The 26,578-nt window shown below is 48.1% G+C and overlaps 1 protein-coding gene across 2 annotated transcripts in view; it reads right to left on the bottom strand.

The window, feature by feature from the left end:
- SYNDIG1L (synapse differentiation inducing 1 like) overlaps window positions 1–26,578 on the bottom strand; it is a 48,423-nt gene that overhangs the window by 11,268 nt on the left and 10,577 nt on the right. The window contains exon 2 of one of the 2 annotated variants that reach the window (XM_084791478.1): window positions 23,888–24,066. The gene's annotated coding sequence lies outside the window, so the exon portion shown is untranslated. Of the gene's footprint in view, window positions 1–13,158; window positions 13,496–23,887; window positions 24,067–26,578 lie in introns of those variants that run through there. The other variant, XM_084791477.1, reaches the window with a different exon arrangement.

Genomic DNA, 26,578 nt, shown 5'->3' with positions numbered 1-26,578 from the left:
GGAGTGGGCTGGTTCATTGCCAGGGGCCTCAGGGTCTGACAAGGAAGGGGACTCAGTAAACACCCCAAGTTTCAACTGGCACCTCGATAGGACAACACTCCAGAAACACATCAGCCGTCATCAGAGCTGAAGCCAAGCCTGGAATCAGCGACCCCCTCAATGGCTGTTGGCGACCTGCACAAGGCGGTGCTGTCGGCTTGAGCAACAGTGGTCCCTAGGCAGTGGTTCTCAGTGGGCAGGTGGTTCTCAGCCTTCAAAGCGGGAGACTGACTGCCTCACATCCATTACTTATGGTTCTAAGCTAGGGCAGGGCCAGTTCATAGGGTGCTGAGAATCAAACTCAGGGGTCCCTGCTAGGTAAATAGTCCACCCACAGAGCTCCAGCTTCAGCCCTAACTTTTCTTTTCTTTCTTTCTTTCTTTCTTTGCGTTTTCTTTCTTTCTTTTTTCTTCATGTTACTGAGGCTTGAACTGTAAGCATATTAGGCAAGCACCCTACCACTGAGCTACATTCCCAGTTCTGTATTATTATTACGTTTTTATAGTAGGCTGCCCAGGCTACCCTTGAACTTCAGTCTTCTGGGCATGATGGCACACATCTGCAGTACTAGAAATTGGGAGCTGGAGATAGGAAGATCAGAAATTCAAGGTCTGAAGCCAGACTGGGCTAGAGACTTTGTCTCAAAAAATAAAGTTAGACTCATACCCAACTATGCCCTGTATCAGTAACTACACTGACTGCACGAGAACAAAGATGTTTTAGTCCATTTAGATGAAAGTCTAGTTGGATGAGGTGGGAGAAGCCTGTAAGCAGGAGGATCAGGAGTTCAAGGGCATCCTCCGCTACAAATTGAGCTCAAGGCCAGCCTGGGCTACGTGAGACATTGTTTCTCCTTCCCTCCCTCCTCCCTCTCCCCTCCCTCCTTCCCTCCCTCCCTCTCTCCCATAAAATACCCCAAATTAGAAAAGGCTAATACTATAAAAAGTAGATCAATGGTTGCTAAGGGCAGGTGGCAGGGGGAGGACACCCAGAAGGGGCCCAAGGATTCTGGAATGACAGGACTGTTTCCTATCTTGACTTAGGGGTGCTTATGTGAATGAACATAAGTACTTAATATTTATATCAAATATAATATATTTTTTAAATCGAAAAGGGCAAATGCATTATATAAAAAGATGACATAAGCGTGTAGGTGCATGCTTGGTGCCAGCATGAGATCTAAACCCTTGCCAAGTGCTTCAAATGCAATAACTGACTTCATGCATGGGAAAACTGGGGCCCAGAGAGGCTAATAGGTTTTCTAAGACCACACAGCTGGTGGGTGGCAGAGTCTGCCAAGTCTGTCTGGCTAGAGTACATACATTTAACCACTAAGCAGAGATACTGTGTCGACCAGGAGGTGTGCATTCATGTGTGTGTGTGTGTGTGTGTGTGTGTGTGTGTGTGTGTGTGTGTGCGCGCGAGAGAGAGAGAGAGAGAGAGAGAGAGAGAGAGAGAGAGAGAGAGAGAAAGAGAGAGAGAGGGAGGGAGGGAGGGGGAGAGAGAGGGAGAGAGGTGGGGGGGGGAAGAGAGAAAAATCAAATTCCCTAGAACCTGCAGGAGGCTTGTTGAGTGCACATGATGACGTCTCAGGTGTGATTGGAATTGTACAAGGCCCTCAGGTTGGAGCCAACTTTACCAGAACAATATAAACTGGCGACAGCTATAGTTGACTCATCTTTACCTGAGCAGGTCTTCTGTATACTTAACTTTGTTGTTTGTTGTACTTAATTTTATTTATTTCTTTTTTGTTATGTGTGTGTGTGTGTGTGTGTGTGTGTGTGTGTACATGTGTACGTGTGTACGTGTATATGTCAGGACATGTTGAGCTTGGGTGCCAGTCCTTGATTTTCACTCTGCGACAGAGTCGTCACTTTGTTGTTTGCCTTTGTGTACATCCCACTAGCTGGCCCTGGAACTTCCTGGAGGGGACTCTCCCCTGCCTGCCTCCCATGCCCCTGGAGGAATACTGGGGTTACAGACATGTGCCACAACATCCAGCTTGGAAGTTCAGTTGAATTCTGGGGATTTGGGTTCAGGTCCTCTCTTGTGCAGCAAGAACTTTATTCACTGACTCCCCAAAGAATCCGATGACCCCAACCAGCTGCAACTAAGTCTAAAGAGATCTACAGCCCCTTTCTCTTCTAACCTTCTTTCTCTCATACCAAGGGTTGGAGGGTTGGAAGAAGGGAGGTAGCGGCATTAAGGAACCCTGGAGAAAAAAGAGCTAAAAAAAAAAAAAAAAAAGTAGTACCTACACTGAAGCCCAGAAAGGTTAAGAAAAATGGCCAGACAACCAAGTGACTGGGCCCATATTTGAATTCAGGTTTGATTTAGTCCAAAGCCTGGGCACTCCTGGACACACCTATCAGGTACACTCCCTGGGAGACAGGTAAATAAGAGCAGAGCGGGGACTTGTTCTAAATGGGTTAAAACCAGAGTCCTCAATGTAGAGAAGGAGAAATGGGGGCTATAAGAAAAGATGAAATGAGAGAAGCATGGAAGAATGGGGAAATAGAAGGATCCAGAGGGTCCTAGAAACCTACAAGAAGAACATTATGACGCTTTTAAACCGAGAGAGAAAGCCAGGACTTCTTAGGGAGCCAGAAGATTAAACAGAACTGATTGTAATCCAGGGGAAAGGTAAAATCTTTAAGAATAGGTACCGACCACGCCACCCTCCGGTCACTGCCACCTAACCCATTCGGCCCACTGTGAAGTGCTGTGACCACGGCAGCTGTTGGTGGAAGGTTTATGCTGCACTGATGATTTTTGGCCCGTAAGCAAGAGAGCCACTAAGTGAATTTGCCGTCATTAGCTGCAGCTCACTAAATCTGCCAGAGAAGAGAGAAAGCCAGGCATGGGGACAACGGCAAGGTAGGCTGAGCCAAGCAAAATGGAGAACATGCCTTTTTGTTTGTTTCATATCAGCAAACTTAACACAATTGATCACCTCCATCACAACTGTCTCCATTAGCGCCTTATTCTTCCCAACTGCTTTTTGTTGTTTGTTTTTATTCCTTTCTTTGGCTGTTCTGGACTAGCTTTGTAGACTAGGCTGGCCTCAAATTCACAGTGGTGCACCTGCCTCTGCCTCCCTGAGTGCTGGGATCACACCCAGCTCTGGTTTTTTTTTTTTTTTTCTTTTTCTTTCTTTCTTTTTTTTTTTTTTTAGGCAAGGTTTCTCTAGGTTTGGCTATCCTAGACTTCTTTTGTAGACCAGGCTGGCCTCATACTCACAGCCATCCACCTGCTTCTGCCTCCCAAGTGCTGGGATTAAAGGTGTGTGCCACCATACTCAGCCAGCTCTGTTGTTTCTTAAGAGTCCCTTAAACTGACCTTAAATTCACCAAGTAGCTCAAGCTGGCCTTGAACTCCTAACCTTGGGCCTCTACTTCCTGAGTACTGGTGAATATAAGAGCTTGCCTCTAACAGCTCTTAACTATACCGTAGTCTCTTTCACTTGAAAGTGAAATTGAGGGATGGCAAGATGGCTCAGTGAGTAAAAGCTGACTTGCTGCCAAGTCTGATAAACTAAGTTCAACCACCAGGATCCACGTGGTAGGAGAAAAACAACTCCTGAAAGTTGTCCTCTGAGTGATGGCACAGGGGGATGGGGGGAGGGGGTGGAAGGATGGGAAGCATCCATGCCTCCCGCCCCAGATAATATTAATATCATAAACATTTACCAATCAATTAAAGTGGTGTAGTTCATAGACATGTAGGAAGCTCTGGGCTTGACTTCAGGACTGTGTGAGCCAGGTGTCCTAATGCTGTCATCCGAGCACAACAGAAGTGGAGACTGGAGGATCGGACGTTCTAGAGACCCTGTGGCTCAGTGACAGGGTGCTTGCCTAGCGGGCACAAGGACCTGAGTTCTATCTCCAGCATCCTGAAAAGATTAGGGAGCAGCAGAAGAAGCTGGTTGCCAAACTCAGCAGCATCCTCTGCCATCCTGCCACAGTAGTTTCTGTCCCTGCCTCCTCCTCTCCGGTCTGAGAGGGCTGTGACAAGCACAGGACACAGCAACAGTGATGTGTGACTTTGAAGGAGGAGGTATAGAAGGCTGCACATGTGTCTTTCACCTTCACACTGCTCATCGGTACACTCCCTTGGAACCTTGAGCTGTCCTCTAGTAGCTGGACTGTTCGTGGCAACCATGCCAGAGAGGCCATGTGTGATGCGAGCGGGGGTTCCAGTTGCAATAGACTCCTCAGCCATCCACCCAGTCATCAGCAAGACACCAGACTTGAGAACTAAGCCATCTTGGGCTCTCTGAGGGTGCCCATCTGTCGCCAGGTGAGCTCTCTCAGTGCCACATGGAGTAGATGAGCACACAGCCACTGCTGCCTGAGTGTCTGACCCCTCAAAGTCACGGGGATGATGAGGTGTCTGCTGTTTAAGCCACTGTGTTTTGGGGGTATCGAGGACATCCTCCTTGGTGCCTTTCTGACTTTCAGCTCCTGTTCCCGTCTTTCCTCCCCTTCACAGCCATGTTTCTGGGAAGCTCCACACACATGCGTTAGCTCACAGCTTAAAGGCCACTTCCTTGGGAAGGCTCTCCCTACATCCTCAGTTTAGATTTTGGTTCCCTGGTTATCTGCGCTCCAGTGCTCCAGGCTCTTCCTCTCAAAGTGCTTATCACAGTCTCTATTTATATATGTGTGATTCTTTGATTAGTGCCTTTCTCCCTCACCAGATTGTGAGCTTCAGAATAGTGGGAACTGTGTGTGTCTTGCTCATCCATAGATCTCCTCACTTGGTTTATAGATAACCTCATGAATGAATGACAGAATTCATGAGCAAGGGAGCTAGCTCTACGGTACTATACTGAGGCTTGTCGGAAAGAAAAGACTTTCTAAGACTGCTGAAATGGCTCAGTGATGAAAAGAACCAGGTGCTGCTAGGGATGGTGGCCCATGCCTCAGGAGGCAGAGGCAGGCAGATCTCTAAGTTCAAGGCCAGTCTGGTCTACAAAGCTAGTTCCAGGACATCCAGGAGGGCCCAGGTTCAATTCCCAACACGCATATGGACGCTCACAACAGTCTGTAATTTCAGGCTCAGGGTATCTGTTGCACTTTTCTGCCCTCCATGGGCGCCAAGCACACAAGTGGTACACACACACACACACACACACACACACACACACACACACACACGCAAGCAAAACTTAGAATTAAAAGAAAATACTTTCTAGGATCTGGGATGGAGGGCATGCACCTGCTGGAGACACACCTAGATCTACACAGCAAACAGGCCTTGGGCAGTTACTTCAGGCCATTTCTCAGGACCCACAGGTAGACCGGAAGTGGCACCTGCTATGAGGACTTGCTACAGTTCAGACTAGCAAATACAAGGCTTATATAGGATGGAGGAAGCTGTGCAGCTGTGCGCTGAGGGCAAGAGACCTCTACCCTGAGATGGTGGGAATTGGGAAAGGCCCTCATAGCAGGCAACATGGGCAGTGAGTCTTGAAGGTTAAGTGGGAGTCTTAGGTGAGACATTAAGAACAGGACATTTGTCACAGAGGAAACAAACGATGCCATGCCACGGACAGTGATAGGCAGGGGGAGTCAACTGGTTTGGCTGATGGAAAGAAGCAGGTAGATGAGGATTCCCTCCTACATCTATAGGGGGCAGTAGTGAGCCTAAATGGGTACAAGAGGGTATAACATGGCCTTGCCTGTGTTTTAGAGCCCTCCGGGGGTGGCAACAATGAGTAAAAAGGGTGGAGTGAGAGCTGAGGCTAGAGACTAGAGGCCCTGTTGAGAGACCATTGCCAGAGAGAAGGTGCAGTGGCCAAGAGCACTTGCTGCTCTTCCAGAGGACTGGAGTTTGGTTTTTAGCACCTATAACAGAAAGCTCGCAACAGCACCACAGCTCGCTGTAACTCCAGCCCCAGGGCAACTGATGGCCTCTACAGGCATCTGCACGTACAGACACATACACATGCATAAAAAATTAATCTTGGGCCAGATGGTGGTGGCGCATGCCTTTAATCCCAGCACTTGGGAGGCAGGGGCAGGTGGATGGCTGTGAGTTCAAGGCTAACCTGGTCTACAGAGTGAGTACAGGATAGTCAAGGCTACACAGAGAAACCCTGTCTCGAAAAACAAACAAAAAAAACCCAACAACAACAACAACAACAAATTAATCTTGGAGGGGAAGAGATTGAAACTATGGGGCTGGGTGTAATGTATACCTTTAAGTCCAGTACTAGAGAGACGGAGGCAGGAGGAGCTCTGTGAGTTCAAGGACATCCCCATCTACATAGCAAGTTCCAGGCCAGCCAGAGCTACATAGCAGGACCTGGTCTAGAGAGAGTAGAGGGTCTGATTATTGTAGGTTTGGTTTTGGTCAAAGTAAATAAGATATGGAATCATCTAGCAATGGATACATAAAGAGAACGTGTTATATAGCTGGATGTGGTGGCTCATGCCTGTAGGCAAGAAAGACCAGAAAAATCAAATATCCTATTTCATATATGGAAGCTTACAAATGGTTAATCTGTCTGTGGTTATTAGGATGTGGGAAGGGTGGATACGGGTGAGTTGGACAATGGGTACCAAACATAGGTGGTAAAGGGGAATAATTTCCCCTACTCCACAACACGGTGGGATGACGATAGTTCATAACAACCCAACATCCATTTTATACGCTCTAGAAGGGAGGGTCTCCAGAGCTCCAGACAATAAAGGAAATACACACTGAACCCCATAGCATGCTAATGAGAAGGCAGGGTGAGGCGAGGATGTGAAAAGGCAGAATGGATGGAGAGGAAGTGGTACCTGAAGAGGGAGCTGTTGGAAGGCTAACTAGGGAGGACTTTGTGGTTAACTAGAAGAGAGAGAAAGCAAGGAGTCCAGAAAAACTTCAGGATGCTGGCCAGGTAAACACTGATGTGCGCAACTGAGACAGAAAAGCTATGGGAACGCTCCCGGCTCAAAAGGGCAGCCAGGGTATAAAGACTACATCTATTTCTTCTTCAGCTTTAGGTCCTGGAGAGATAGCTCAGTAAAGTGCTTGCTGTACTTGTGTAAGGACCCAAGTTCAAATCCCTAGTACCTAGATAAAGGGCAGGGCCTAGTGGTATGTCTGTAGCCTTAGTGCTAACGTGTAGACAGACAGAGCTCACTGGCAGGCCACTTAGCCTAGCTGAGGAGCACCAGGTTCAGTGAGGTAACATGCCTCAGAAGTCATGTAGAGATAAAATGAGGAAGACTTGATGGCAACTAGTCAACTTCCGGCTTCCTGGCCTCCACTGGTTTTTATGTATACCCAAACACAGTTGCATGGCAGACATGTACAACACCACCCACACACACACACACACACACACACACACGCTTATTCAAATAGCAAGATGTGTGGGGTTTTGTTGTTGTTGTTGTTGTAGTTGTTTGTTGTTGTTTTTTTGTTTTGTTTTTGTTTTTGTTTTTTTTTGAGACAGGGTTTCTCTTGACTGTCCTGGACTCACTTTGTAGACAAGGGCTGGCTTCGAACTCACAAAGATCTGCCTGGTTTTCCTTATCCTATTGCTGGGATTACAGGCATGGACCACTGAACTGGGCTAAAATGTGTGATTTAAAAATATAATAAAATCGCCAGGTATGGTGGACACACCTTTAATCTTAATAATCAGGAAGCAGAGTGAATCAGATCACTGTGGTTTCAAGGCCAGTCAGGGCTACAAAGTGACACTGTCTCAAAAAGGAGAAGAAAATGATACCAAAACTAAAAACCAAAACAGAATGACATCTCTGGGTCCAAACTCTTGTCCCCAAGAGATAAAGAGCAGGTTATCCTTGATGAAGAACCCTTTGGAATCCTTCAGTCCCCACAGGACAGGTAAGAGCAGCTCCCACTCACCACACCTGCCTGTGCAAACAACAAGCTGACCCTATAGCAAGGGAGCTCCACGTCAGTGCCCAGTCCAGCAATTCCTACATTCCTAAGGAAAATGGACAAAAAAGGATAAAGAAAACAACTACAGCAAAGTAAAAGAAGAGGATTTAGTGCACAGATAACGATCAGAGAAGATTCCAGAATCATCCAAATTATAGAAAGGATTCTTACAATTTTTTTTAAAAATTCATATCCTCGGGCAAATATGAGCACATCACATCTATAAAATGAGAAGAGACTGCTACAGAAAAGGAGCACTTCACAAACATCTAAGGTTTTGAAACTGAAAATAATTCTCCAAATTTTGGAAAATTCAGTGGAGAGACTAAATAATGGAACAGCCGTTATCTTAAAAGAAAATGTTAATGGAATTCCCCAAGATGGAACCAAAAGACAAAAACATGGCAGATATGTAATAAAGCTGAGATATGGAGGAGACTATCGGGTCTGTTGCGTGCTTAACAGGACATTGAGAAAGATACAGGATGGACTAGAGGAGAAAAATAACTGAAACTAAAAAAGAGGAGCAGGAGGAGACATCATGGCACAGGCCTTTAATCCCAGCACTCTGGGAGGCAGAGGCAGGCAGATGTCTGAGTTCCAGGACAGGCTGGTCTACAGAGTACTTTCCAGGACAGCCAGGGCCACACAGAGAAACTGTTAAAAAAAAAAAATCAAAACAACAAAGAATAAAAATGTAGAAGAAGAATGTATTTTCTGAGACTAAAACAGAAGAATATTTGGACCATGTCCTAAACTGGAGAGACAGGATGGGGGCAGTGGATGAGTGCGGCTCGTTGGCATCTTGGCAATCAAGGATAGAAGTCTGCCTGTCATCTGATGTGTGAAATGGGAGCCCTTGGTGGTGGTCCGGTCTAGAGAGGCTTGAGACTCATCCAAGGACTTTTGGAGAGAGAAAAGAGAGCAGAGGAAAGGACAGGAAAGGAGAGGACAAATAAAGCAGCTTGGGTGCTTTTCTGCTTCCTTGGGAAATGTTAGCTGTTGTCTTCCGGGGAGAATCACACTCAGGGCTCCTGTAGGCACTTCTACTCCCCACTCAAAGCATGACCCGCCTTGGGGCTAACACAGGTGAAAATTGCTGGGAACACTGGGTGGTGGTCCCACTATTCAAACGAGTCCACTGTCAGGTGGAAATCAAATCTTCATTCTGGAGGAAACAACCTGTCTCTCCACCGAAGTAGCTCATCCCAAACCACTTACAACAGTGGCTTTTCAACCTGTGGGTCAGGGACCCCTTAGAGCTCCACCAACCCTTCACCAGGGGTCGCCTAAGACCATCAGAAAGCACAGACATTTACATTACAATTCATAACAGTAGCAAAGTTACAGTTATGAAGTAGCAACAAAAACAATTCTATGATTAACGTGAGGATGCGTTATTAAAGGGTAGCAGCAATTGGCTGCTTAGAAGCAATTGGCATGCCTAACAGTGGGAAATAACATACTCAATAGACTCACTCCCTACTTGGCTTACTGGTGGGTGGGAGTAGGGATGGGGTGAAGGTGGCAGGGCAGGAGGAGAAAATAGAGAGGGAGGCGAGACTCCTTCATAAAAGGCCAGGGACATGGCCCAGTCTTGCTGTGGGAGACGGCCACGTAGGATGCCAACTGAACATTTGAGAGAGGACAAAGATGAGGAAAATGTAAGGTGTTTTTGTTTTTGTTTGTCTTGTTTTGTTTTTTGAGACAGGGTTTCTCTGTGTATCCTTGGCTGTCCTAGACTCGCTTTGTAGACCAGGCTGGCCTCGAACTCACAGCGATCCACCTGCCTCTGCCTCCTGAGTGCTGGGATTAAAGGTGTGTGCCACCACCGCCTGGATTGAAAAGGTAAGTTTTATGAACTAAGACCTTACTACTTCTCTGAACGAAGCCTGCTCCTTCTGTGTCTATCTCACCTTTCTAGGACCCATAGATGAATTGGCCTTTGGATTTGAAGGTGATTAATAAGGTGCACGTGTCTGCAGACGGTTTTTGACTCTGCCACTTTTTAAATGTCATAGAGAAGAGACTTGCATGTATGTCAGCATCTCTTTTACACACACACACACACACACACACACACACACACACACACATCTTTTCCTTTTTTCCCTCTTGAGACAGTCCTGTTATGCAGCCCAGACTGGCCTGGAATTCACTATGTAACCCAGACTGGTCTCAAATTTCTGATCCTCCTGCCTTAGTCTTCAAAGTGCTAGGATTACAGGTGTGTGCCATCTTGCTTGGCTCTGTATACACTATTTCTTTTCTTTCTTTCTTTCTTTTTTTTTTTAATTTTATGTGTGTGTGTTTTGCTTACATGAATGTGTGTGCCTCAGGTCTCCTGGAACTGGAATTAGAAACAGCTGTGATTTGTCATTGTTGATGCTGAGAATTGAACCTGAGTCCTTAGGAAGTGCTTGCTTTCACCACAGAGCCATCTTTCCAGTCCTGTATACCTTATTAACAACCATGCTTAATTTATTTCTCCTCCTCCTCAGCAGACCTCACCCTTACCCTAGATAACTAAGACCACACAGACCATTGCTGACTGCTGTCTTCTCTCTGAGGGGGAAGGGAAGTGTCAGGGAGGGGACAGAAGGGGGACGCAGGAGTTAGCTGATGGATAGCTTTCTCTGGCTGGGAGAGGAGCAAGATGTTATCTGGCTGGATGACTAGAGGAGCCCCGAACCCTGACAGCTCTGGGGTAGATGTGGACACCCACTCAACTGCAGATGGGAGGTGCTGTATCTTCCCCTGCCTGGTAGCAGTGCCTGCATAGACCAATCCTGGAAAAAACAAAACAAAACAAAACAAAACCCCTTTCCTAGCTCGCTGTTGTTCCTGCCACTGTCACTTTGTCGTGGGGGTTAGTGACTGTCCATTAACTCCAGAGAGCTGATTCTTGCCAGTGCCGCACCAACAGCTGGGAGCCAGGAAGCGCTGACGTGGGGGAAAGGGGGGGCTGGTCCCCCACCCTGGCTGGGCACTCAAGGGAAGGCAGGCAGGTCAGTGGCATGGCTTACTCAGCTCTACCCGAGTGCCAATTAGCGAAGGTTTTTCTGAGCACTGGCCGCGCCTGCCACAGTTGAGGGGAAATGATTGTAAGAGAAGCTCACTTTATTTATTTATTTATTTAAAAAAAAAAAAAAAAGAATCCTCTCCACAAGGATGGATCTTTCCCTACTGCCTCCTAGTTGTCCTAGGAGGGAGATCCCAGCCAGCGAGGGTCTCTGGGAAGAGGGGTCAAGTCCCTGGCCACTCCTCCTTGCTGAACTAGTTTCCGGCCTCTTGGCTTGGAGGCTAAGCTTCTACCACCTTGATCACCCTTTACACTCTGTAGCATTCCATGAGAAATAAGGAATGCAGGAATTGTCAAATGTACAAGTGGCCTTTTCTGCTTCTCCTAGCCTTCTTCCATTCCATTCATAAAAAAATCCACTTCATCAGGAAAAGGCCATTAACATACTTGTCACACCAGGTTAATGAAAGTGGTACCCTGCATTCAAGAAGACCTGCTGAGGTTTGTGGTTTGGGACAGCCTCAGAGAGCTCTGTAGAACACAGGCCCTGGCAGTCTTAAATCTCATCTTTCTAGTCTCTGCTGTTATGGATGAGAAAACTGAAAGGAAGGCACCTGCCCAAGACCGTCAGAGGCAGATCTGGAACCAAACACGGGAGGCAGGGGGCCCCTGATTTCCAGTCAAACCCTTTGACTCCGATACATTTTCCCAGTTCATTCCCATGTTTTACACCCAATTACTGAGTGCTTACTATCTTCCAGGTGCTGTCGGGGAAGGGGTGCGGAAGAAAGCAAAGAGATGAAAACAACACAAGACTTGCCTTCAAGGAGCTATTTTCCTTAGATCTGTGATTCTTAGGGGGAAATATAAAAACAAAAACTATGAGTCAGATTCCCGTCCTATATTATCTTCTATAGGTGTTGAGGGAGGAAGGGTGCAAGAAATCCTTTTACTCCCCGAAGGTTTGTAAGTTGGCCTTGCCTGTTTCCAGGACTCCTTAGAGGCTGCAGGCTGAAAGAGCCGTGGCTGGGCTACCGAAGATAGGGTGAAGATGACAACCAACAGATCACCCCGTTAGCAGGTCTGTCTAGGGGATGTGGACGTGAGAGTAGCTCACTGTGGGGAGATGTGGACGTGAGAGTAGCTCACTGCGGGGAGATGTGCCTCTGATGAATTACGATGCTTCATGGAATCTCAAGACAGTTTCCTGAGGTGGGCAGATGGCCAGACTTCTCAGCCTCACCTTAGGAGGAAGGAAACTGAGGCTTAGGAGCTTGGGCAACCAATGACCAGGCTTCCTACATCCGAGAGTAGAAATTAGGTTAGGTGGGAGGGTGTCAGTGAGCCAGTGGTCAGCCACATCGGTGAGCTAGACTTCCTCTTTGCAGTTTTATTTTCATCGGTCCATTCTGCCACTCGCAGGACTCTGCACGGAAGAACTGGAAGCACTTTGCAGGCCTGAATGAGCTCATTCAACACGCTCTTGCCAGAAAGAGAGAACTCCAAATGGAGGCTCTGTCCGGGGTCATCAGCATTCAGGCATGTAATAGAAAGCCAGACCCATGTCCCCTACTTTGTCCTCCCCAGACCAAGCAGTGTGATGCAAAACTAATCCCCTTTCATGAGAAAGAGGGCCACAGGATAAAGCTGAGCTACCTTCTGGCACCTTTTCTTTGCCCCAGAGAAATGTATTAATCAGTCCTGAGGAGATAGACACCCCCACTTCCTTGCCCCAGGGCAAAGAAATTCAAGAGCAAAGAGAACTCAGCCTCTCCAGTAACCTGGTGACCAGGCTTGGATAAGAGAGAAGAGCTGAGTGAAGCCCACTCAGATTTTTTTTTAACCAATGTCATGGAATCTTGGTGAAGACTGATGTACCAGGGAGTCTGGGAGACTCAAATCAGTGTTCCTGCAACCAGTAGGCAAGGTGTCTCAGAGCTGTCTCAGGTCGGGGGTCAAGGCCTGGAGGTATAGGGTCAAGGTGCTCAGGTGCCTATCACGGTCTGGGTCCCTCACGTCGTCCCTCCTAGTGTCACCCCCACAAGGAGGTTTGGAGTGGGTATGGACCTGGCCAGAGCTCGGAAGGCGCACAAGGACCTGTAGGGGTTTGGAGCTTCATAACTGGGAGGGCTCCCTCAGCTCTCTCGGTGCCTAGCTCTGCGCTCCCGCTGCACCTCCAGACCGCTCCTTACCTGTCGTGCTGCGGACCGTCCCGCCTCCTCGCGGGGCTCGGGGACCGGGCATGGGCCGGCGAGCGACGGCGTCCCCGCCTCGCGGCCGCGGTGGAGCTTCTAGGACAGCTCCCTGCTCCCGGCCCGTGTCCCTGCCGTTGCCTCTGCCGCTCCCGCTGCTTCAGCACCGTGGACAGCTCCCGCGTGTCCGCCGCCGCCCGGCGCGCCCCGCACGGTCCCGGGAGCACCGCATCCCGGCCCCGCCGCCGCTCAGCTCGCCGCGAGGCGGCTCCGCGCCGACTTGGGGGGAGCAGCGAGGAGGGTCCCCGCGTCCCCGCCTCCCCGCCTCCCACCGCCACCGCCTGCCTCTCGCCTCCGTGTTCCGTGCTCCTTTCCACGCTTCAGAATCAGCCCACCAGGCACTCCGGACCCAGCTCCAGGGAGGGGCGGGGCGGGGCGGGGCGAGGCGGGAAGACGGGGAGCCCGGAGGAGGTGGCGGCGGCGGTGGCGGCGCGAGGGGTGCGCAGCTGGAACCGGCTTTTTTGCTTCCAGGAGCCAAACCCTCGTCTCCAGCCCTTTTCCCCTGCCTCCTCTTGCGCACCCTAGAAGCGGTGCAAGTGCGGCCCCTGGGCTTCTTAGAGCATTTTGGAGCTCCGAGGTTCCCAAGCTCTGAGTTCTAATTATTGATTAGCCTTAAAAGGAAAAGCAAACAAAAAGCATTTATTGAATGCCTATTAAATGCCAGACAGCATGCCAGGCTATTTATTTATTTAGCCAAGATGATCTCATTTAATTTTCTTAACAATTTACAACACACCCTCTGATCCTGAGTTCAACACAGCTTGAATCTCAGCATTTGAAAATATCAGTTCTGTGTTGGGAAGTATATAGGTTTTATAGCCCATGGGTCCAAGCTTCGGTGATAGCTTGTTCCACCACTGTGTGACCTGGATGAAGTTACCAAGCCCATCAAATCCTCCAGACAGAATCCACCTATGAGAGGTCATGTAAGGACATATGTGACACACTGGCATCCAATAGGCCATCTCTTCAGTGGGTGAGCCATCTCTTCAGTTCTCCCACGGGGAGACCTGAAGTCTAACCGCGGGGTCCCTTCTGGCTGCTATGTGTTCCCCACGCTCCATTTCAGCTTCTTTTTTATTTAGCATAGGGATAGCCCTGCCATAAGTGTAGTGGAAGGCTAAAGGTAATTTTCATGGTGTCCCCTCTACCCACGGTAGCATCTTGAGATTTATCATGGTGCCCAGAGCTCAGGAGAAAAGCATGTTCTTCCCAAAGGAAGCTAAATAGGGATGAGAAAAGGAAACTCCAGAGCAGGCTGAAGCCACGGCTGCCGAAGGGCTGCTGAGAATAAAACTCTGCAGTGGTCCTTCCCTCCTCCCATCCAGGGATGCACACTGAACAGTGAGTGAACTCTAGGGGATGTGCAACATCTAAAGCAGATCCCTTTAGCTCCAAGCACGCAGAAGGGCCAAGATCTGGGTCCCATCATCAATGAAGGGATTGTATCTCCTTCCCTTCAAACTGGGCAGAGAGGTCCCTTGGCCAGGGGTCCTATCTCAGATCTAGTATGAGAGGCTAACTCTCATTTCCTGTCTCTGCCCACTAGAGTTATACCAGGAAGGGTCTTGGTCCACTCACTCACACACATGCCACTCTCCAAGGCATCCTGCTTTGTGTCACTACTTATTTCTATTCTTCCTGTCATAGGAGCATAGGGCCGCCTACTTGCCTATGGCCTCTCCACCTTGTTTTTTCTCAATGCCTGGGCTGCTTACTGAATCACTAATCGAAAGGATAATAATAATAATAATAATAATAATAATAATAATAATAATAATAATAATAATAATAATAATAATAAACCGTGCACAGTGGCAGCACTCAGGGCAGCAGTGGCAGGTGGATCCCTATAAGTTCAAGGGAGCCTGGTCTACAAAGCAAGTCCAGGACAGCCAAGGCTACACAGAGAAACCTTGTCTTGAAAAACCAATAAACAGCCTGGCGTGGTGGCGCACGCCTTTAATCCCAGCACTGGGGAGGTAGAGGCAGGTGGATCGCTGTGAGTTCGAGGCCAGCCTGGTCTACAAAGTGAGTCCAGGACAGCCAAGGCTACACAGAGAGACCCTGTCTTGAAAAACCAAAACAAACAAACAAAAAAAAGAAAAACCAATAAACAAACAAACAAACAAACATAGCCAGTGAAGCAAAACCTACATACAAATTCCAAATACTGACACTGAGAACTCTGTGCTGCTGTCTGGAGGGAGGGCTCCAAGGGAGTGTCAAGAGCTATGGCTCTCTCTGCTCCAGGAAACCTTACACGCTGGCCTTGTTTTGTCACTGACTGTGCGACTTCTGGCAGTTGCCTAATCTTGCTGGGCTTCGGCTCCTTTAGAATTCTAAATCCTTCTGTAGCTTTGGAGTAAGTGTAGGAAAATCAGCATTGTGTGAGGTTTGTAAAGGGGAACAGTTGGCTAATGCGGCAATAAAAGCTTCTTCTAGGGAAATTACCTTTTACTGCCCACAAAGAATAGAACGGAGTCTACACCTCTGTAGGTCTCCATTTTTTCTATTTCCTCTCTCTGTCCCTCCTTCCTTTATCCATCATGTGATGTGATGGAGTTCAGCAGCTGAGAATGTAATGTATAAGCTCACATCCAGGGCTGTGCAGGAGCAACACTGAAGGGTTCTGAAAAGATAGGCGTGTTGGCCTTTAATGCAACACATGGTGATATATGCCACATGAAGTTTGTATGAAAAGTGATCTCTGGCTGGAGAAGTTCTAGGAGGCTTCCTGGGGGCAGTGACGTGTGAGCTGAGTTTTGTTACAGAATGAGACATTCTCAAGGCTGGAGGCAAGAGAGGAAGTAGGGGCCAGACAGGGAAAGATAATCCACCAAAGAGATGAGGAGAATTTGACCAAGGCTAATTCAGAGGGACGAGGGGCAAGAAATGGGATTAAGACATTAAGAGATGAGAGGCTGACTGTGTGGAAGAGCACAGGCATCAAGAAGTAACACTGGAGCCTGGTGATGGAGGCACACACCTTCAATCCCAGCACTCAAGAGACAGAGTTAGGCAGCTCTCTGAGTTCGAGGCCAGCATGGTCAACAGAGTGAGTTCCAGGACTGGCAAGGCTACACAGAGAAATCTTGTCTCAAATAACAAAAAACAAAAACAAAAAGTTGTGGTCTCTTTGGGCATACATTCCCGCAGACACACACACGCGCACACACACACACACACACACACACACACACACACACACGCACGCACGCACGCACGCAAGTTCACACATGCTGCCGCCGCCGCTGCCACCGTCACCATCACCACCACCATCACTACCACCACTGCCTTTCCAACTTGTCTCATCTTTATGGAAAGGCAAATATCCTGGTGTATAAGCCAGGTGAGGTAAGGGAGGCTGAATAGTTCTAGAAGTCCGAGGGAGTAGAGAATAGATGTCCTCACTGGGTTGGGAGCAAGGTCCATAGGAAGAGACAGGGCAGTCCCAGAGTGAGCATCTGGGAGGAGATGCCCCTGTGTCCAGTTCTCTTCCCAACCACTCCTGACAGTAGTCAGGAGAAATTCAACACTGTTGGGTTCTGATTTTGTTGGAGTCAGCTAATCTCTTTCCACCTGGGGACTTCCTTTCATAAGCGTTTTCATGCATAAACTCTAAGTTCTTTTTTTTTTTTTTTTTTTTTTTACAAGGAGTTGATTTCTTCTCACCGGTTCCCTGGGGAATGGAAATCAGCACCAACTGTAAGGAGACCTGCTTCACTTGCTTTCCAATAAACAACACACTCAAGGAGAGGCTCCCCACAAGGGGAAAGGCAAGGCCTCCCACTGCCCCATGAGCCTCACTCCTCTGAGATAGTTAAGTTCACGGTCAAGGCTATGTGTGTCCTACAGGCCCTGGGTGATGAGAAGGAAAGATTGGAAGAGGACAGGAGCAATGGATCTTTGGTCTGTCCGTTGGCCAAGCCCTGTACCCATGGCATGGCTCCAGAAAGGACAGATCCCCTAGGAGGCACATTTACAGGAGCAAGCAGGTAGTTGGAACCAATTCCTGACTCTGGACCTAATAGAGAAACCTGGCAGCCCTCACTGCATCCTGTCATGTCCTGTGGTTAGAAGCAGACACCCTGGCAACTGTGTCTGAAACTCGTCTCTTAAACCTCTCATCTGGGGGCTTTGGAAGCATGATACCAGCTGCTCACTTCCTCTCTCCATGGGAGATCATGAAGCTGAAGATGAGGCCATTTCTTTAGATACACACTGATTCATTACAGGGAAGGAAGATGAGGGAGGCTCTCAGGCCCCCTACTGTCCAGCCAAGCAGTGCTCACCCCAGCCTGGGGAAAGGAGCATGTGAGGTGGTGCAAACCCTGCAAGGCAGAAGAGAGCCATACCGTGCAGAAACGCCACTGCAGTCTGCACAGCTTAGACCTCCAGCGCTCTCTTTGCCATCCACAGGCTGCCTCGGGCTATGGAAGCATTTGTTCATTGGCAGCGCACTGTTGGCACTCTCTCCCTTTTTCAGAGCAGAGATGTGTGAGTATGCCTGCGTGAGGGCTTGGGGCGCTTGCTGGGTGGAATGATCCGCTACCAGCTGACTGAAGGAAGCCCCCCACCCCACCCCCGGCGGCGGCAGGAGGAAATGGTAAGGGAGAACACTTCTCATTTGCCTCACACCCCACAGTTTAAGAAGCGTCTGTGCAGCCACCATCTCATTTGGTTATCGTTGACATGCATCATTGACGATGTACAGATGAGGTCAATGAGTTCCAGAAGTTGCTTACAACTTGGAAAAATAGTCAAAATCAATACCAAGCTAATGAGACAACTGGGTGACTTCCCTTCTTCATCCTTAGAGCCCTCTTTACTGTGACCTTGAGCAATGCTGAGTGGACCCCAAACTCCTCTCCTAAAGGACCCTGACTGCAACCCTCTGAAGGGCTGACATTCAGAGGAGCCAGGGCTGCTCCCATGTTTATGTTTATTAGCATGTGTGTATACATGTGTGATCATGTGTGCGTGTTTGTGGCCTTTAACATGTCCCTCCTGCCTCTGCCTCTTGGTTATTGAGATTGCAGGTATGGGGCATCAAGCCTGCCTTAGGCAGTTTTTAGACAGGACTCACAAACATTAAGTCAATATGCCAGCACCACACGTAGAGTGAATGGCAGGCATAGTTTGGAGCCAGCCTGTCTGGTTTCTTTCCCCATCCTTTTCCCCCATAATCGCTTTCACCCTTGTCATTGTTTGAGGGACCTGGGTGTGTAGTGATGCAGCAGGAGGAGAAACAAGAGAAAACAACCTTGTAGTGTAGAAGGGGCCTCTAGCCCCGCAGCGTGCTGAGTAGGATGACACAGGGCCTCATATTTTCTAAGGGTTAGGAGCCTATATTGGTTAGGACAAAGGCCGGGGATTTCTTTCTTTCTTTCTTTCTTTTTGTTTTTGTTTTTTTGTTTGTTTTGTTTTGTTTTTGTTTTTGGGTTTTTGTTTTTGTTTTTGACAGAGTGCCTTGGCTGTCCTGGACTCACTGTGTAGACCAGGCTGGCCTCGAACTCACAGTGATCCACCTGCCTCTGCCTCTGCTGGGATTAAAGGCGTGCGCCACCACACCTGGCAAGGCTGGGGATTTCTTTTTCTCCCTTCTCCCTTTCAGTTTTTGTTTTGTTTTGTTTTGTTTTTCAAGAAAGGTTTTCTCTGTGTAGCCTTGGCTGTCCCAGAACTCATTCTGTAGACCAGGCTGGCCTGGAATTCACAGAGATCCGTGCTCCTCTGCCTCTCAAGTGCTGGGATTAAAGGCGTGTGTCACCACTGCTCTGCTCTTTTTCTTTTCTTAAGATGAGGTCTTACTATGTGGCCCAGCCTAGCCCAGGTTAGCCTTGCCTCAAATTTGTGATCCTCCTGCTTTAGCTTCTGAGAGTGTACTATGCCATCATGCCCAGTAAGGGTGAGGATGTGTGTCTGTGTGTGCATGTGTGTAAATGTGTGTATGTGTGTACTCATTGAGGGGGGGGATAACACGTAGATATATGTGAAAGGGGCACACATATGCATGTCCATGTCATGTGGTGGTCAGAGAGATAGATAGATAGATAAGAGAGAGAGAGAGAGAGAGAGAGAGAGAGAGAGAGAGAGAGAGAGAGAGAGAGAACACGTAGATATATGTGAAAGGGGCACACATATACATACATGTCCATGTCATGTGACAGTCAGAGACACTGAATGTTGTTCTTAGGCACCACCTAACTTGTCTTTTTACGTTTTGAGACAGGGTCTCTCACTAGCCTGAGGCTCAGTGACTAGGCTAAATTTGCTGGCCAGCAATCTACCTGTCCTGGCCTCCTCAACTCTGAGATTACAAACCTTATGCTTCAGCTGGTGGTGGTGGCGCATACCTGTAGTCCCAGCACTCTGGAGGCAGAGGCAAGTGGATCTCTGAGTTTGAGGCCAGCTTGGTCTACAGAATGAGTTCCAGGACAGCCAGGGCTTCACAGAAACCCTGTCTCCAAAATACCAAAAACAAAAACAAAACCTGCCAAGTATTAATTTGGAACACATGTAAACGTCCAATAAGTAGAAAAAGTAGAGTGATGGGCTTAAACGATTGGCTTCTTCTTGTTGTTGTTGCTACTAATGTCTTGAGGCAGTTGTCAGGTCCCTACCTGCTGCAGGGCATACCTGCCCTCTCCTCTGAATTCCCTAGCCCAGAGGCGGGACTTCTCCTCACCCAGGGGTGGGGTTTCTCCTCTCCCAGAGGCTTTTCACTACATAATTCAGACATTTTGGTTCCTTGCTCTCTCTCTCTTCTCTCTCTGCACACTTTTCTCTCTCTCCCCCGTCCCCCTGCACAGCAGCTGCGAGCTGCTTCCAACAAACTTGCATTTATTTATATTATATGTAACTTCATCTTGTCATTATCTCCTTCCATTATTTAAATCAGCAGTATCTCACTATGTAGCCCAGGCTGGCCTCAAACTCAAAATCTTTCTGCTCCTTTAGTTTTCTGATTGTTGGATTTATACATATGTGCAACCCTACTCAGCTGTAATTTTTTTTTCCTGAGACAGGGTTTCTCTGTGTAGCCTTGGCTGTCTTACACTCGCTTTGTAGACCAGGCTGGCCCTGAACTCACAGAGATCCTCCTGCCTCTGCCTTCTGAGTGCTAGGAGTAAAGGAGTATGCTACCATGCCTGGTTTTATAATTTTTTCAAAAGTTTTTGAGACAAGGTCTTACTATGAGCTGACCTGGGATCCACAGCAATCCTGCCACTGCAACCTGAGTGCTGGGAACACAGACATGAACCAACACAGTCGCCTCTGAGTAACATTTTATGAATTGGCAATGCCAGAACCAGGTGTGGTGAGGACACTTGCAATCCCAGCACCCAGGAGGATAAGGCAGGGTGCTATCCCAAGAAACAAGGGGGTGGAGAGACAGAGTCAGAGAGACACAAAGAGAAACACACAGAGAAAATGTACAATAACATGAAGGAATTGCTCACGTGGATGGTGAAACTCTTTACCAAATTGCTCTTATACTGTAACTAGAAGTATGCAAATAAACCCAGAAAAACACTTGGAGGAAAGAAAACCAAATTTCATTAAGGGGGTTCTCGCTCAATGGAAGCGTGTACAGTTCACCTACAGGAACTAAAGATTCCTTTTGATCCTCTTTTGCATTTTCTCCACTCTCTGCAATATGCCTGCACCACTTTAAAATTATCTTAAAGCAGAAATAAAAATAAATATTCACAGGGTGGATGGTGGCTGCACTAGGTACACGTGAAGGATGCATCTTTTCTCTCCCCTTTCACATATATCTATGTCTTCTCTCTCTCTACCTTCAGCCTCAGCAGGAACAATGAGGGGCCTGGGAGGTGACCTCCACCTCTGGCCTGCCTCAGTGGGAGAATTATAGTAATGAGGCCATATTTCTAAAGGATAATGCTCTCCTTACGGCCTTTAGTGATCCCCATGGGGGGGGGGGGAAATAGGGAAGGCAGAGAAGAAAGCAGTGGGGAGGAAGCAGAGAGTGGGACACATAATGGCAGGAGGGAAGGAGGGGGCAGATGAGCTGTGGGGAAGGGATGCGAGGAGAGGAAACAGAGCTGGAGCCTCCAGAAGGGTCAGGGAGCTGGCAGAACAGAACAGGAGGGAGTGATGAGGCAAGATGAAGAGAGGGGGAGGGAAGGAGAGGGAGGGAGGGAGGGGGAGAGAAGGACGGAGGGGGAGAGAGGGAGAGGAGGAAAAGAGATAGGGAGGGAGGGAGGGAGAGAGAGTGGAGAGGGAGAGATCATAGCTAACTGGTAAGAGGTTTAATTTTTTTTTTCACATGCTGAGGCTCCTGCTAAGCCGCAGTGCATTGCCTCAATATTGCAGAAACTGTTTTTCTGCAGTTAAGTGCTTCCTTCCACTTAGGGGAAGCCTTTCCCGGGACTTGCAAACTCCAGTCTCTTTCCCAGCAGCCTGTCCTCAGCCCCAGTCGTCACTGTCCCAGCCAAGGACCTTTCTGGACCACGGCCACTGCGGTTTGCCAGGGACAAGTAGACCCATGCTCATTGCAGTTCCACCAGCTCATACTGGGAGCGTTGGTACCAACGGACATGAGTCAGGACATAAACACTGCCACTGATGCCCATCTGTCCCAGACCGCAGTGCACAAGGGATGCTTAGAGCTTCCAGCTTTGAAACAAGAAACATTGAAAAGATGTCATGGAATAATGTGAGAGCTTCAGGGGACGTTTTTTTTTTTTAAATCAGCTGTAAAGTGAAAAGTGATGGTCAGAGACAAGAGACTTGGCCACTGCCAATAGTCAGTTGGCAAGCATGCCCAGCTTTGGGAGGAATTCATACTAAGTTCTCTAGAATGCTCCCTTAGGAGTACTGTTTTGCGTCTTCGAGGGGCTTGCTTGATGTTACTTATCCTGCATTCATCCTTAGGGTGTGCATTGAGGGGGGGGTATGAATAAGCTCTATTGTTTTGTTAAAATATTTGTCATTATGTGGGTGTATAATGTGTTTGTGTTTGAGCATGTTTGTGTGTGCACACTCCACATTGACACTGCATGTGTTGTCATGTGTATAGAGGTCAGAGGACAGCTGGGGAGTCAGTTCTCTCTTTCCATTTCTAAGGATCAAACTCAGGGCATTGGGCTTCCTTGACAAGTGCCTTTACCCACTGAGCGCTGAGCACTGCTGGTTCTGGGCCTCAAGAACACAGACAAGAGCCTTTCTTGCTCAGCCACATGCTTTGTGGAAAATTCCAGTCACAGGAAAACAGGAGCAATTTCCATGTCTGCATTTTGCTGGAGCTTTCAGGCCAAGTGTCCTTGGGGCGACACAACAAATATTTGAGGCACGCAGAGCGACTATGCCCAGGTTTCCAACCTCACGTGTTGCTTTTCACCATGAGCTCATCTGCACTGCTTACATTCTGATGGGTCAGGCCCCCAGCCCGTTTTCATGGGGAATCACAGATTGGGCACACAAGGAACAGGGTAGGCGACACGAGGCAGGGCCCTGGTCATCAGAGAAAGGAGTATTTTAGCTGCAGGACCAAGCATAGTGCATACACATAGAAAGTAATGGCGACTCTGGGTCTCCCTAGTGCTCTGCCTTTGGGTGGCGATCCTCTCCATCCCTGCAAACTCCCACTCCAGCCATGTGCCTGTCCTGATATCTTCACTCAGGACTTCTTCCTTGGCCTGCATTGGCTGTCTTTTGTCTGGCTTCCTGCACGCCTGCATTTCCATACCGTTGTGCTCAGTGCATAGGACTTTACATCTGACTTCTCTCTCACTTCACTGGGCATCTGGTGGAAGAATTGGTCTATATCCTAAATACCTTCCTGATGTCTGATGTAAGCACATACTCCATAGATGGTGTTCAGTAGGGAAAAACACATATTATGCTTCTACTCCCTAAAATACATAAGCTTTAAGCCATTTTTAGAGCATTCATTCATTTATTTATTTTAGATAGGATCTCATGTATCCCAGGCTAGCCTAAGACTAGATGTGGTGGTGTGGTGGTGGATGCCTTTAATCCCAGCACTTGGGAGGCAGAGGCAGGTAGGTCCTGGTCAGTTCAAGGAAAGCCTTGTTTACAAAGCAAAGCCCAAGGATAGTTAGGGTTACATAGAGGGACTTGGTCTCAATACACACACACACACACACACACACACACACACACACACACACACACGATGATCTGGAACTTAATAAATGGCCAAAGGTGACCTTGAACTTTTAACTCTCCTATCTCTACCTTTGGAGTGCCAAAATTGTAGGTATGCTCCACCAATACTTGGTTTATTCTCTGCTGGGGATTGAGCTGAGGGTTTCACGCATGCTAGGCAAGAAGTGTTCTACCAACTGAGCTAACATTCCAGCTCACGTACCAGGACTCCATACTCATCATTTGAGGAACGTGTTTTTGGTGTCAAAAGGCTTAATCTATTTTCCTCTTTTTTCTTTTATTGTCTGTCCATATCCTCCCTCTCTCTCCCCTCCCCCACCCTTGGAAGGCTCAGTCTCATGGAGGGCAGGCATGACTTCACTTGACAGTGAAGGAACCACCTTGCTATGCTTCTCTTTCCTCCTCCAGGACCCGGTCATGGCCTCTAGCATGTCTCTTGTTAAAATGACTAGGGCAGGCAGGAGCCCAGTGGGAATGTCCTGCCCACTCCTAACATGTATTACCCATTTACCTGGTTGCTGGGCAGGTGCGGCTGGGAAAATTTCGTGGCTAGGCAACGTACAGAACTCGGGAGAGGAAATTAGGCAGGAGTATTTGCAGATTAAAGTGTAGAGGAAACTTGATGGAAACAAACATTCGAAGTACCTGCCAGGCTTTTAATAATGTCAAAGGAGAAGAGCCTGGAACCAGCTGGTGGAAAAAGATAAGAAACACATTTATTTCCTCTACTCAGACCACATTAGCTGTCCTCCAAGCCCCAACCTAAACCTTGTGTTTTACTCTTAGAAAACAATCGGTTGCATTGCCCAGGCAAGCTTCCTTGCACCAGCATCTCCATAGGTAGGAAAAAACAGTCTCCTTAGGCAGCCTGCCAGGGGCCATGCCGCTGTCCGTGGTGCTGATGTCCTGGTAGGGGCCCCCACCCCCCCACTCCCCCACCTCTCACCCCCCCAACACCCCAAGGCCTCTTTAAGTCTCAGGCTCATTTGTGCTCACACAGGACACTGACAAATGATAGAAAAAAAGCCGAGCTGGGGACAAGAGAAGCCGGAAATCCTCTGGACACACGGCCTCCAATCTCATAACCGAACCCTCCCGATGCTGGGTACTTTACAGAATTTTTCAAATTTAACAAGGTGTTATGGTATATTGCATAATATCCTTAGCCAGGTCTGAGGAAGTACCACACAATCAAGCAGGTCAATATTTCTCCAGGAAAATGTATGAGCCGTCTCCCAGTGTGATCAATAAATATGTTAAATACCCATACTGTTGCTTAGGTCAAGGTCTTCCTCCAAATGAACTCACCTTAGGCTTGTGGGGGGAGGGGAGGGAGGATGCTCAATCTGGATCTCTCTTCCTCTCCCCCTCCCCTTCTTCCTTCCTTCTCCCATCCATGCTCGCTGACCAAACTATCTAAGTTTGTATGAAGCAAAACAAACCCTCCAGTAAAAGCAAAAACAACATGTTTGCTTTTATTTGTTTGTTTGTTTGTTTGTTTGTTTTGAGACAAGTTGTTTGGCTCAGGCTGGCCTCAGATTTCCTGTGTAGTTGGAGATGACACTCATCCCATGACTGTGAGCTTCTGATCCTCCAGAGTCCTGGAATTAGAGGGGTGTGCCAGCACATCCATTTGATACGGTGCCATAAGTAAAACCCAGAGCTTTGTGCGTGTGGGGCAAGCACTCTACCACCACAGCCCCAAACAGCAATTTTTTTTTTCTGCTGTCCCGGAAGGAACTTGATCTGTAGACCAGGCTGGTCTCGAACTCACATAGACCTGCCTGCCTCTGCCTCCTTATTGTTGAGACTAAAAGCACGCGCCACCACTGACTAGCCCAAACAACAACTTTCTAAGCTTACAAATACCCTAGCTAGGAGTTGGAAGCCGAGGATAGGTGGGATGAACTCAGCTAAGTAAAAGCAGCTTGGACCATCTGTTCTTCAAGCTGCCCCTCCCCCAACACACACTCCAAGAGCCACAGTATAATTTCCCATAAGACAGATAGTAGCTGGAGACCCTGCAAGCTTCGTGAGTGGTACGTAGATTGAAAAAGAAAAAGCCATTAATCCTTTCTTCTACTGACAAGCCTAACAGCCCATTGTCTCTGGGCGCGCTCTCATCACACAAGCATGAGCACAGTTGGAATTACCGTGATGGGGGAAAGATGCTTTCTTCTGAGCGCACCAAATCACACTGACTGGATAGCGCCTGCCAAGCTCTGTAAGACAGGATGACCCGAACGACCTTTCCTTAGACTACAATGTTAGCCCATTTCATATCTGAGGAGACTGAGGATAAGAGAAGGTAAAGGAAGCTGGGAAGTGGCGGAATCAGGGGATGGAACCCTAATTAAACTGCCACAATGTTACAGGGCCTCACCATTTCCTTGCATTGTCTTCCTTAGCACAGGCACCGGGGTACAGAGTTGAACATGGATGGGGGAGACTGATTCGCTACTTAATCTAGGGCAGTCAGTTTTGTTTGCAGTGGCTTTTGAATTAACCACACTATAAAATCATATGCTTTTGCATTTGTGGTGTATTTTCAAACTTTAAAAACTCATACAGGCTCAGCTAGCTATGGTGGTATGATATCTGGAATATCAACACTTGACGGAGCTGGTGATGTAGCTCACTTGGTAGAGTGCTTGCCCAGCATTCACAAGGTCCTGGGTTTGATTCCCAGCAATGCATAGTCTGGCAATGGTGGCATACACTTGTAATTCCAGCCCTGAGGAGGTAGAGGCAGGCAGGTCAGAAAGGATAAGTGACATGGTTAAGAAGTACTGGAGTCAGGCAGATGTAGTGGTGTGTGCCACCTCACCCTTACTCCCAGGCAGGCAGATCTCTGTGAGTTCGAGGCCAGCCTCACCCTTACTCCTAGGCAGGCAGATCTCTGTGAGTTCGAGGCCAGCCTAGTCTACAGAGCTAGCCAAGACAGACAGGGCTACACAGAGAACTCTGTCTTTGAAAAAAAAAATCAAAACCCAAAACAAACAAACAAATAACCCCTTCCACAAAACAAAACAGACAAGCTTATGCTATATAATCAGAATGTGTCTCAACCAAGAAATAAAACAAGGAAGTATTAAGAGACCTAACTAAATAAACAGGAAGTGCAAAAGTCCTGCGGTAGAAAAGAATGCAGTGGGCAGGTGGAGAGGAAGTCGGAGCAAGCAAGGAGCCAAGTGCTGGGAGG

This window comes from Acomys minous (assembly GCF_964271855.1).
Source record: "Acomys minous genome assembly, chromosome: 8".
Classification (NCBI taxonomy): Eukaryota; Metazoa; Chordata; class Mammalia; order Rodentia; family Muridae; genus Acomys; species Acomys minous.
This window is presented reverse-complemented; position numbering and strand designations above follow the sequence as displayed.